The sequence below is a fragment of the Schistocerca americana genome, chromosome 5, assembly GCF_021461395.2.
Source record: "Schistocerca americana isolate TAMUIC-IGC-003095 chromosome 5, iqSchAmer2.1, whole genome shotgun sequence".
NCBI lineage: Eukaryota > Metazoa > Arthropoda > Insecta > Orthoptera > Acrididae > Schistocerca > Schistocerca americana.
Window position 1 is genome coordinate 398,010,824 of NC_060123.1, and position 11,404 is coordinate 398,022,227.

Here is an 11,404-nt window from a genome sequence, read left to right on the forward strand (position 1 = left end):
AGGTGGCAGTTGACGCTAAATAACGAAAAGTGTGAGGTGATCCACATGAGTTCCGAAAGAAATCCGTTGGAATTCGATTACTCGGTAAATAGTACAACTCTCAAGGCTGTCAATTCAACTAAGTACCTGGGTGTTAAAATTACGAACAACTTTAGTTGGAAAGGCCACATACATAATAACACTACACTCGTTTGTCCTCTGTTAGAATATTGCTGAGCGGTGTGGGATCCTTACCAAGTGGGATTGACGGAGGACATCGAAAGGGTGCAAAAAAGGGCAGCTCGATTTGTATTATCTCGTAATAGGGGAGATAGTGTGGCAGATATACGCGAGTTGGGTTGGAAGTCAATAAAGCAAAGACTTTTTTCGTCGCGGCGAGATCTATTTTCGAAATTTCAGTCACCAACTTTCTCTTCCGAATGCTAAAATATTTTGTTGAGCTCAGTCTACATAGGTAGGAATGATCATCAAAATAAAATAAGAGAAATCAGAGCTCGAACAGAAAGGTTTAGGTGTTCGTTTTTCCCGCGCGCTGTTCGGGAGTGGAATGGTAGAGAGATAGTATGATTGTGGTTCAATGAACCCTCTGCCAAGCACTTAAATGTGAATTGCAGAGTAATCAAGTAGATGTAGATGTTTTCAGTAATAGGTGAAGAACATCCAATGGTGACTATGTAGGCGGTGCCTGCACTTTCCGGATTTGAGTTAACGGTTGCTATACATCATCAATAATATTGGGCAGCTTTCAAATAGTTTAACAGTGCTTAACACATTTCAGGGACTTTTCGGGCGACATTGGTCTCATCATAATGCTGTCAACACTCACACTAATCACATAGCTTATTAAGCATGACCTCTGGGTGCCTCTCCAAACGCGTTGTTGAAGTGTCTTAAGTACGGTTAAAGTGGTTGAATGCTTCCAGTTATTATTGCCGAACTGATCAACCCAGATGGTACACTGTTACATGTGATACTTACGTCTTCTCACAGATAACCCGAAACCCTGGAACATGTGCGAAAAGGTCAATGTCTTAAACAGAATGCTCGTGATAGAACCATCGTAGTTGGAAAAACTGGAATGGAAGGTGTAACATTTTTCGTGCGTCATGCACTTATTGTTTTGTGTGAACAAATTCTTTGTCCTTACGTCTCCTTCAGGTCATAGATATTACGAATCACTATTAACAATAATTTGAATTGACAATAAAATTAAGTACAAGTTTCTCCTGCCATGACGAACATATTTCAACCACTAGATTAAGATATCACTAATTGCCTCCATTACTTGCGAGCGAAAACTACACATCGTCTGACCTCAGTGACAGGTGTTCGTTAGCGACAAAAAATATTACTGGCAAAGAGAACGAAGAGGAGTTATACGGTTCTATTTTGAATGTAGGAAATCCGCACTGTGAACACTGTTACAGCCCAAAAATTAACCAGAGAGAGTATTCAGACAGTATGAATGTCACAAGAAACTTTGAATTTTTTACTGCAACTCTAATTGAATCAGCCCGCATCTCGTGGTCGTGCGGTAGCGTTCTCGCTTCCCACGCCCGGGTTCCCGGGTTCGATTCCCGGCGGGGTCAGGGATTTTCTCTGCCTCGTGATGGCTGGGTGTTGTGTGATGTCCTTAGGTTAGTTAGGTTTAAGTAGTTCTAAGTTCTAGGGGACTGATGACCATAGATGTTAAGTCCCATAGTGCTCAGAGCCATTTTTTCTAATTGAATCAGAAATTTTTGAACAGATGAAATTTGGACCTAAAGTTCTTATTATAATTTCTATGGAAGAGTAATTCACAAGGGTATTATTTCGTCAGTTTTTACCGACATGTGTGTCTTTGTTCTGAAATTTTCCATTCTTGTCTACATTATGCTTGTCAGCAATTTGATTGCATCAGCTCTTAAACTGATTGTGCGATAATTCTTGCACTTGTCGGATCTTGCAGTCTTCGGAATTGCGTGGACGATGTTTGTCCGAAAGTCAGGTGGTATATCGCCAGCCTCATAATTTCTACGCACCAACGTGAAATGCCGCTTTGTTGCCACTTCTCCCCATGATTTACAAATTCTGATGGAATGTTATCGAGCCCTTCTTCCTTATTCGTCTAAAGCTCTTTTAAATTCTCTTTCTAAGTTTGGATCCCCTATTCCTTCAATATCCGCTCCCGTTTCTTCTTCTATCTCATCAGATACGTAAGTCTTTCAACTCCTTGAGGCCTTCAATGTACCCGTCCCATCCATCCGCTTTCACCTTCGCATTTAACAGTGGAATTCCCATTGCACTCTTCATGTTACTACCCTTGCCCTTAATTTCAAAGAAGGTCCTTTTGACTTTCCTATAAGATGAATCTATCCTTCTAACAATCATTTCATTTCCGATGTCTTTTTCCAAGCAGCTAATGCGCCTTAGCTCCACTGCACATTATATTTATTTCATTCCTCTGTAACTTACATTTTTGTGTCCGAGAATTTCCCAGAACATTTTTGTATTTCCTTCTTTCATCGATCAGCTGAAAATTTCTTCCGTCACCCTTGGTTTCTCAGCAGTTGCGTTCTTTGTAACTATGTTTATGTTTCCAACGTATGTGATTGCCCTTTTTAGAGATTTCTACCCCTCTTCAGCTGAACTGCCTCCTGGGCTTCTCGTTATCGTAGGATCTACCTCACCTCAGAGAACGTCAAGAGTATCACTTCATTCCTCAGTACTTCGTTACCCCACTTCACTGTACATTTATTCTTCCTGAGTAGTCTCTTATACCTCAGCGTATTCTTCAAAAGTTTCAAATGGCTCTAAGCACTATGGGACTTAACATCTGAGGTCCCCTATAATTTAGAACTACTTAAACCTAACTAACCTAAGGACATCACACACGTCCATGCCCGAGGCAGGATTCGAACCTGCGACTGTAGCAGCAGCGCGGTTCCGGACTGAAGCGCCTAGAACCACTCGGCCACGGCGGCCGGCCATATTCTTCATTATTACTAAATTGTGGTCTGAGTCTATATCTACACCTTAATATGCCTTACAGTCCAGGATCTCATTTCGAAATCTTTGCCAGATCATGATGTAATCCAACTGAAATCTTATTATATCTCCCTGCCTCTTCCCATTATACCTTCTCGTGTTGTGATTCTTCAACGGAGTATTCGTTCTACTAGCTGAAATTTATTGCAAAACTCAATTAGTCATTTTCCTCATTCCTAGTACCAACCCATATTCTCTAGCAACCCTTCGTTATAGTCCATCCCCTACAACCGTATTCCAGTCCCCCATGACTGTAGGATTTTCATCTGTCTTTACGTGCTGAATTACCCGTTCAATATCCTCATGAACTTTATCTGTATCTTCATCTTCGGCTTGCGACGTCGGCTTCTATACCTGAACTATGGTTGTCGGTGTTGTTCGCTGTTGGTTCTGATGAGAACAGCACTATAACTGAACTGTCACTCTCTGTTCTACCTTCCTATTCATGAAGAATGCTACTCCCCTTGTGCCATTTTCTGCTGCTGTTGATATGACCCTATACTCATCTGACCAGAAATCTTAGTCTTCTGTCCTCTTCACTTCGATGATCCCCAATATATCTAGACTGAGTCTTCGCATTTCCCTTTTCACATTTTCTAGCCTCCCTACCTCACTCATGTTTCTGACATTACACGCACTGACTGGTAGAAAGTTATCCTCTCGTTCGTTATTCATTCTTTTTCTCGCCTCTCCCTTAGGAGTTTCATCCTGGAGATAAGAATGGGGGACTATTTCAGAATCTTCTGGCAATCGAGAGATCATCATGACACTTTTCAATTAACTGCCACATGTCGTGTGGGTACAAATTGCGTGTCTTTAATGAAATGATTTCCATTACCTTGTGCATACCCATGCCGTTGATCATTGCTGATTCTTCCGCCTTTAGAAGCAATTTCACACCACAAGGCCAAGAGAATGCCGTGAAACTCTGCCTCCTCCTCCTTCTCCCTCTTGACAAAGCCGTTGCCAAGATGAGGGTGACTTCTTATGCTGGAAGTCATCAGCCTCCCTTACTGATGATTTTTATTCAGAACTGTGGCTGGTTACGATCCTTAGACCGATGACGTTTTGATTACTAATCAGGGACACTAACTCTAGGTCATAGGGGCTCCCGCCCGTATATTATGCTTTAAAATCTTTCAAGAATATCTTGAACTGGTGTTGCTAGTAACTTCAGATCGTATATATTTCACACAGCCATGAAGTGACATTGGCCTGTCAAATGTAGAAGCAATATATACAAACATAAACTTGACTATACTGCACCGATTACAAGTTGCTCATGTCTACCATCAGCTGACAACAAATACTCGCTTACTTTGTATTCGATCATTATGAAGGACAGTTATGAAACTTCCTGGCAGATTAAAACTGCGTGCCGGACCGAGAATCGAACTCGGGACCTTTGCCTTCCACGGGCAAGTGCTCTACCAACTGAGCTACCCAAGCACGACTCACGCCCCGTCCTCACAGCTTTAATTCCGCGAGTACCTCGTCTCCTACCTTCCAAACTTCACAGAAACTCTCCTGCGAACCTTGCAGAACTAGCATTGCTGGAAGAAGGAATATTGCGGAGTCTCGGTCCGGTACACAGTTTTAATCTGCCATGGAGTTTCATATCAGCACGCACTCCGCTGCAGAGTGAAAATTCCATTCTATAAACATCCCCAAGGCTGTGGCTAAGCCATGTCTCCTTAGTACTCTTTATTCCACGAGTGATAGTTCTGCAAGGTTCGCAGGAGAGCTTCTGTGAAGTTTGGAAGGTAGGAGACAAGGTACTGGCGGAATTAAAGATGTGAGGACGGGCCGTGAGTTGTGCCTGGGTAGCTCAGATGCACTTGCCCGCGGAAGGCAAAAGTCCCGAGTTCGAGTCTCGGTCCGCCACACAGTTCTAATCTGCCAGGAAGTTTCATATCAGCGCACACTCCACTGTAGAGTGAAAATTTCATTCTAAGGACAGTTATGTTTAAATCAGTCGTTTCTGACATCGTTTTCTACCGCAGAGCTCCAGCATCCCAAGAATATTTCACCATAAGAGGGAACAGAACGAAAAATTTACGTATACTTCAAACAAATGATCTTGTGAGCAGCATTCTGTCGAATCTAGATCGTCTCCAGTGCTATTTACTTACATAAATATCATTATTACTAGTGGCTGGTTGTTGTTTTTTCTTTGAAGGAACGCAGACTCGATCTCAAAATGTCAGTTTTCAACTAAATAATATTTGTACTAATTAGGATACACTAGCGGTCCATAACCAAACATTTTTAATTATCTCGCAGTATAAATCGTTCGGTGGGTCATGTTTACTACAATATATTTGCTTGATTTATGATATACATTCAAGCGTATTAGTTTTGCTATTATTATTATTATTATTATTATTATTATTAATGTACACCATGTGGAATATTTGTATGATTAACGAAATTCGTCTATGATTCAGGATGGTCTTCCGTGGTTTGGGGTACTCAAAGACGGGAAAAGGAACAGGTTCCTCTAAATTCAGTTGATGTTCTCCTCGCCGCAGTAAACGTTACAGCCGCTGCGATTTCTCCGGACCAGAGCGCAGCAGAGAGGCCTCCCGCTGGTGAAGGTTAGTGGACGTCAGACGGCAGCCTAGTAGCCTGTGGACAAGTTTTGTAGCGGTCGCCGAGTGGCGCCGATCGTTCCGGAGGATCAATTTTTACTGCCGGCTGACAGCGGGCGGCCGCGTCGCGTCGTTGCGGGCCACACACTCGCGTCCACCCCACTGGAGGGTGGCCAGCCGTCGGCACTGCCTCATCAGCGACAAAAAGTGAAACAAGGCGAATCTATCGGTGCGCCCAAGCAGATGAAGCACACTAAATGCGTCCCATCTGGTGCAACCACCAAAATCACCTATACCAAACTCTCCTACAGCCTTCAAACATACAATTCCTTTTCCCATTGTCTGATAAGTTATTTTTTGAGTGAATTCTCGTTGCTCTCTTGGTTTACACATAATACACCTGCTACGACTTTCACACTAGTCGCTATAATTAACATAAATTAAGCAGTTTCTTAACTACAATCAGCATGCAATTAGCAACAGCGGCTCTCTCTTCTAATACATTATCACCTCTTAAGATTTTAAGCAACGAAACCTCTGTTGCTTTCGACTAGAGTCACACAGTCAGTGGCAGCGAAGGTTTTTGACAGAAATTTCACATTTTTGTCATGAGCAAATAAAGTCACAATTTTTCACAACACAGTTCTCGGAAATTTTGTACTAGAAATCCTAACTGCAGTCTGACAATGGGTTTGAGCCCGAAGCTACTAACTGTGAAACAACTAATTTAATACAAACGTGTGGCTTGTTACTGTTTTTGTTCTCATTGCTTGTAAGTAGGCTGTTTAGGTTTTAATATAGGTAACGCCACGTAGCGCTCTGTATGTAAATCACTGGCTGTGCTGTGTGCAGTCTGTGGCTAGTTTGCATTGTCGTCTGCCATTGTAGTCTTGGGCAGTCGGAGGTGAGCCGCCAGCAGTGGTGGATGTGGGGAGACAAATGGCGGAGTTTTGAAATTTGTAAGACTGGATGTCATGAACTGCTATATACATTGTGACTTTTGAACACTATTGAGGTAAATACATTGTTTGTTCTCTATCAAAATCTTTCATTTGCTAACTATGCCTATCAGTAGTTAGTGCCTTCAGTAGTTTGAATCTTTCATTTAGCTGGCAGTAGTGGCGCTCGCTGTATTGCAGTAGCTTGAGTAACGAAGATTTTTGTGACGTAAGTGATTTGTGAAAGGTATAGTCTAATGCTAGTCAGGGCCATTCTTTTGCAGGGATTATTGAAAGTCAGATAGCGTTGCGCTAAAAAATATTGTGTGTCAGTTTAAGCACAGTCATGTATAATTGTTCATATATGAAACGTCCCCTTTGAACAATTATACATGACTGTGCTTAAACTGATCCACAATATTTTTTAGCGCAACGCAATCTGACTTTCAATAATCAATGTTGCATTAAAGTCTCATTAGCAGTACTGGTAAATGTTCTAAGTATGTGAGCCTTATAGACGTTACATAATCGTGCAACTAACAAGCAAGAATGTACACACACAATAACACTGTGTCGTCTGTTCACAATAACAACGCATTCGTAATTTCTGTTTAAATAAGTTCTCTTGATTCATGACTGGATATTTAACTTCAAACATTGTTGCATGTTAACAGATTCTAAGTCTGACAAAGCATACTAGCAATGTAAAGTGAAAAGTTATATGGCAAAGACAAAGTTAAAAAGCAGATTATCTCTCAATAAATGGTTTTACATGTGAAATGTGCTGTAACCCTTTGCTCTTCCTAGTACACAGAGGTTCAACTTGAACGGAATTATCATGCGGTATACGTCGGTGAGGAATGCTAAAATTTTTCTCAAGGTTAGCGTCTATGTTATTTTTCTCTGAACCAGCCGGCGCACGCGGCTGCCTGCGGTGCGAGTCATTGTCTGTTCCTTTGTTGGCGCGCGTCGCTGTTGGGATTAGGAGACCTAACTTCTACAAATTCACCTTGACGAGAAGGCCCTGCCCTGTTTGAAGCTCGCCAGTTCTGATGGAATTCAGGTCTGTAGATTTGTCGGTAGTTTAAATAGTTTCTTGTTTGTCGGTCATGTGGTGGAGAATTTCTCCCGGAATAGTAACTGCGTGGTGGACCGCTGCGTCTGAAGTTATTCTGCCTCCCTTGATAATTGGTTCCCATATTGTCTGTTTCTATGGTTGTCTCTGGCACATTCATTACTATGGAAAAGCGATCTTTCTCTGTAACTATCATTCTGCCAACGGTTGTCATACGGATGGTGTCTGTTTTGGCCACGATTTGCGTTGTGCGAATTGCCTTGTCGTGTCCAGTTATTATTTCTTTCGTCGCGGAATTGTGACGGATGTGACCTGTAGTGATTATTTTCCTGTTTTCGCATCCTGCGACTGTCTGTGTCAACTTCTAATTCTTGTAAGAGTCCCTGAAAAGCTTCAATGTCGTCTTTGCAACGTCCTGCCAAAATAATATATCGTAAATGTTCAGGCAATTTCATTAAGCAAATGCGGATGAGTTCTGAAGGGCTGTATGGGTTTGAAAGATATTGATTCTTATCCAACATGTCTTCAAAATATTTGACAAGACTGGAAAATTCAGATTGTTCAAAGTGTTTCATCATTATGATGCTATGTTTTACTCGGTCTTGTGTAGCTTGAGACCAATATGCTGAGAGGAAGGCATGGTAAAATTCTCCTTCACTGTGACAATCGTGAATGACCGATCGCATTCTTACAGCTGGTTCATTCGCTAAATAGCCACACATAAATTCTAATCTGTGCTCTAATGACCAGTTGGGAGGAAAACAATGAGAGAATTGATGGAGCCACGCTTGTGGATGAATGTCGTTGCCAGAATTCTTAAATATTTTGAATTTACTTGTAGTAATGAACAGCTTATAGTCAAAATCATCATGTCGGTGAGTCGCATGTCGGTCATTGTTACGTCGTTTCGGCGGTTCCATCTCAAAATTAGGTGTGCCTGGCCAATTTCTTTCATAATTTCCGAAGTGTCCTGTGTTATTATTTTGTGGTTGTTCCGTATTTCTAAGTCCCTCTTCCCGTGTTGGAGCGCGAGTGTCCTCTGAAATATGTAATTTTTGTATTACTTGTGCCAACTGATCTTGTACTTCCCGGATTTCTCTTTTGTGTTGCGTATTAATTTGGTTCTGATTTTGTTTGAATTTCTTAATTTGTTCATACTCTTCTGTGTCAGTGATGGCTACAGGTCTTGTGTCATTCAGATCATCATCTACCTATGTAGATAAGTTAGTGAACTGATCCGAAAGTTCGGCTACTTTCTCCGTTAGTGTACTTATTTCCTCAGTGTGTTTTTCTGAACCAAGTTTCAGAGTATCTACTGTGTGCTTTAAGTTTCCCCGAGTTTTTGCAAATTGCGTAACCGAATCGGTAGATGCAACTGAGTCAATTTTAGCTTGCAAGGTGTCGTGATTTTCATGAACAATGGTTTGCAGTTCTTTTATGGCTGCTTCGTGACTCTGTAATGCATTTTCATGCCGCAAAAAATAGGTTGAAAATGCTCACAAATTTGTGTTTTTACTTCATTACAGACTTTATGACATTTCGATTCAATGTTATGTAACTCAGTAGTTAAATCTTCACGTGTTTGTTCAAGTGTGGTGTCTAACTTTTGAAGCTTTTGCTGTGTTTGTCTCTGATTTTGTTCCATTCTGTCTAACTTTTGATGCTTTTGCTGTGTTTGTCTCTGATTTTGTTCCATTGTGTCTAACTGTTGCTGTGTTTGTCTCTGGTGTTGTTCCATTGTGTCTAAGGTTTGAAGCTTTTGTTGAGTTTGTCTCTGATTTTGTTCCATTTGTTGCATTAGCTGTAATAATAATGCATTAGTGTCTGGAATCTGTTCCTCTGCGCTTTTCGGCAGTGCATTTGCTCCGGCAACATTCACGTTTTGACAAGCAGAAAATATGTCTTCACTTATTTGAGAAAACTGTGAGGACGCAAAATCTGAGTCTACAGTATCTGCAAAATTGTGTCCTGTCATTTCGGATTCCTGAGGCAAGCTGTTGCCGACCGATCGATCCATAATACTTCCCTGTTCACTAATTGTTTCACTGCCTACACCATTATTTGCAGCCCGCTCCATTTCCTTATGTACAAGTACCAAATTACTACTTTGAACATTAGTTAATTCATTACACGGTGTCGCTAACACACTGCTTTCGTCTTCACTGTCATTTCTCAGTTTACTTTGGAGCCTAGTATTACGTTTTTCACACGCCATTATTGTCACAATATTTCACACGATAACACAGAAAAGCACAATTTGAAGAGCAACAATAAGAGAACACATTAACATAGCACTATACCTTTCACAAATCACTTACCTTACAAAAATCTTCGTTACTCAAGCTACTGTAATACAGCGAGCGCCACTACTGCCAGCTAAATAAAAGATTCAAACTACTGAAGGCACTAACTACTGATAGGCATAGGTAGCAAATGAAAGATTTTGATAGAGAACAAACAAATGTATTTACCTCATTAGTGTTCAAAAAGTCATAATGTATATAGCAGTTCATGACATCCAGTCTTACAAATTTCAAAACTCCGCCATTTCTCTCCCCACATCCACCACTGCTGGCGGCTCACCTCCAACTGCCCAACACTACAATGGCAGACAACAATGCAAACTAGCCACAGACTGCACACAGCACAGCCAGTGATTTACATACAGAGCGCTACGTGGCGTTACCTATATAAAAACCTAAACAGCCTACTTACATGCTGTACAGAAATGGAGGAAAAGTAATTATGAATTTTTCTCGCACATTTGAAATGTTTGCCAGATTGAGAATCAAAGCTGTACCTTTACCATTCTGGAGCATTAGTGTTTTCTATAGAGCTATGTTGCACGGTTCGCATTTCTGATTCAGTGTGCCAGCACCGCCTTCAACGTTTCCAGATCACAGAAACCTCTCCAGCACTTCCGCTAACTCGTCGTCCCTTCTCTCAAGAGCGTTACTCCAGTGAGATATACAGAGAGGTCCTGAAGCGTAGCTTAATAGCTCAGTAGGTAAGACAACTTGGAAAGGAACGCGAATGCTTAGGTTTGAACCACACTTTGAGTTTTAATTGGTCAGGACTAGGATGTCACTGGTTTTTTTATTACAGCTAGTGCAATAGCCATGTCATATCCGAGGACACCTCTAGTGGCGAGGGTGCGAGAGGAGGGGGAGGGAGTTGGGATATAAGGTATGGAGGAGGGAAGGGAAGGAGGTCGGTCAGTTATGTCGACGTCATCATTCTCATGGCCAATGGGGATCATTTGTGATCTATGCTCTACAGTGAAATGACCTGCGGGTCTTAAATGAAAAAACAAGAGTTTTCATCATTTATTTAAAAATAAAAATATTACATATTGCTTACTGACAATAATTTCTCAACCCGTATTCATTTAGAGCAATTGCACGTGTATACATTGAGGATCAGGACGACCAGTAGGGAACTGTAATTACGAGGGTTACCCAGAAGGTAATGCACTGCATTTTTTTCTTCAACAGTTCTTTATTGAACATAATTAAAATTACCCACACGAAAGAATGGTGTTTTATCTATACGCCCTATGTTTTCACGTGATCTCCATCCCGTTCTATGGCCTCCCTCCAGCGAGAAACAAGGGCGTGTATGCCCTATCGGTACGAATCCTTGTCCAGATGACGGAGCCAGTGCTTTACTGTGTGAATTGCCTCCTCATCGCCCTCAAAATGTCTTCCACGAGTGGCATCCGTTAATGGCCCAAACAAGTGGAAGTCCGAGGGGGCTAGGTCAGGTGTGTCGTG

The 11,404-nt window shown here is 41.5% G+C and overlaps 1 non-coding gene across 1 annotated transcript; it reads right to left on the reverse strand.

The window, feature by feature from the left end:
- Positions 1-4,399: 4,399 nt before the first annotated feature.
- Trnap-ugg lies at positions 4,400-4,476 on the reverse strand. The gene has a single exon. It is a non-coding gene; the product is annotated as a tRNA-Pro (tRNA).
- Positions 4,477-11,404: the final 6,928 nt, after the last annotated feature.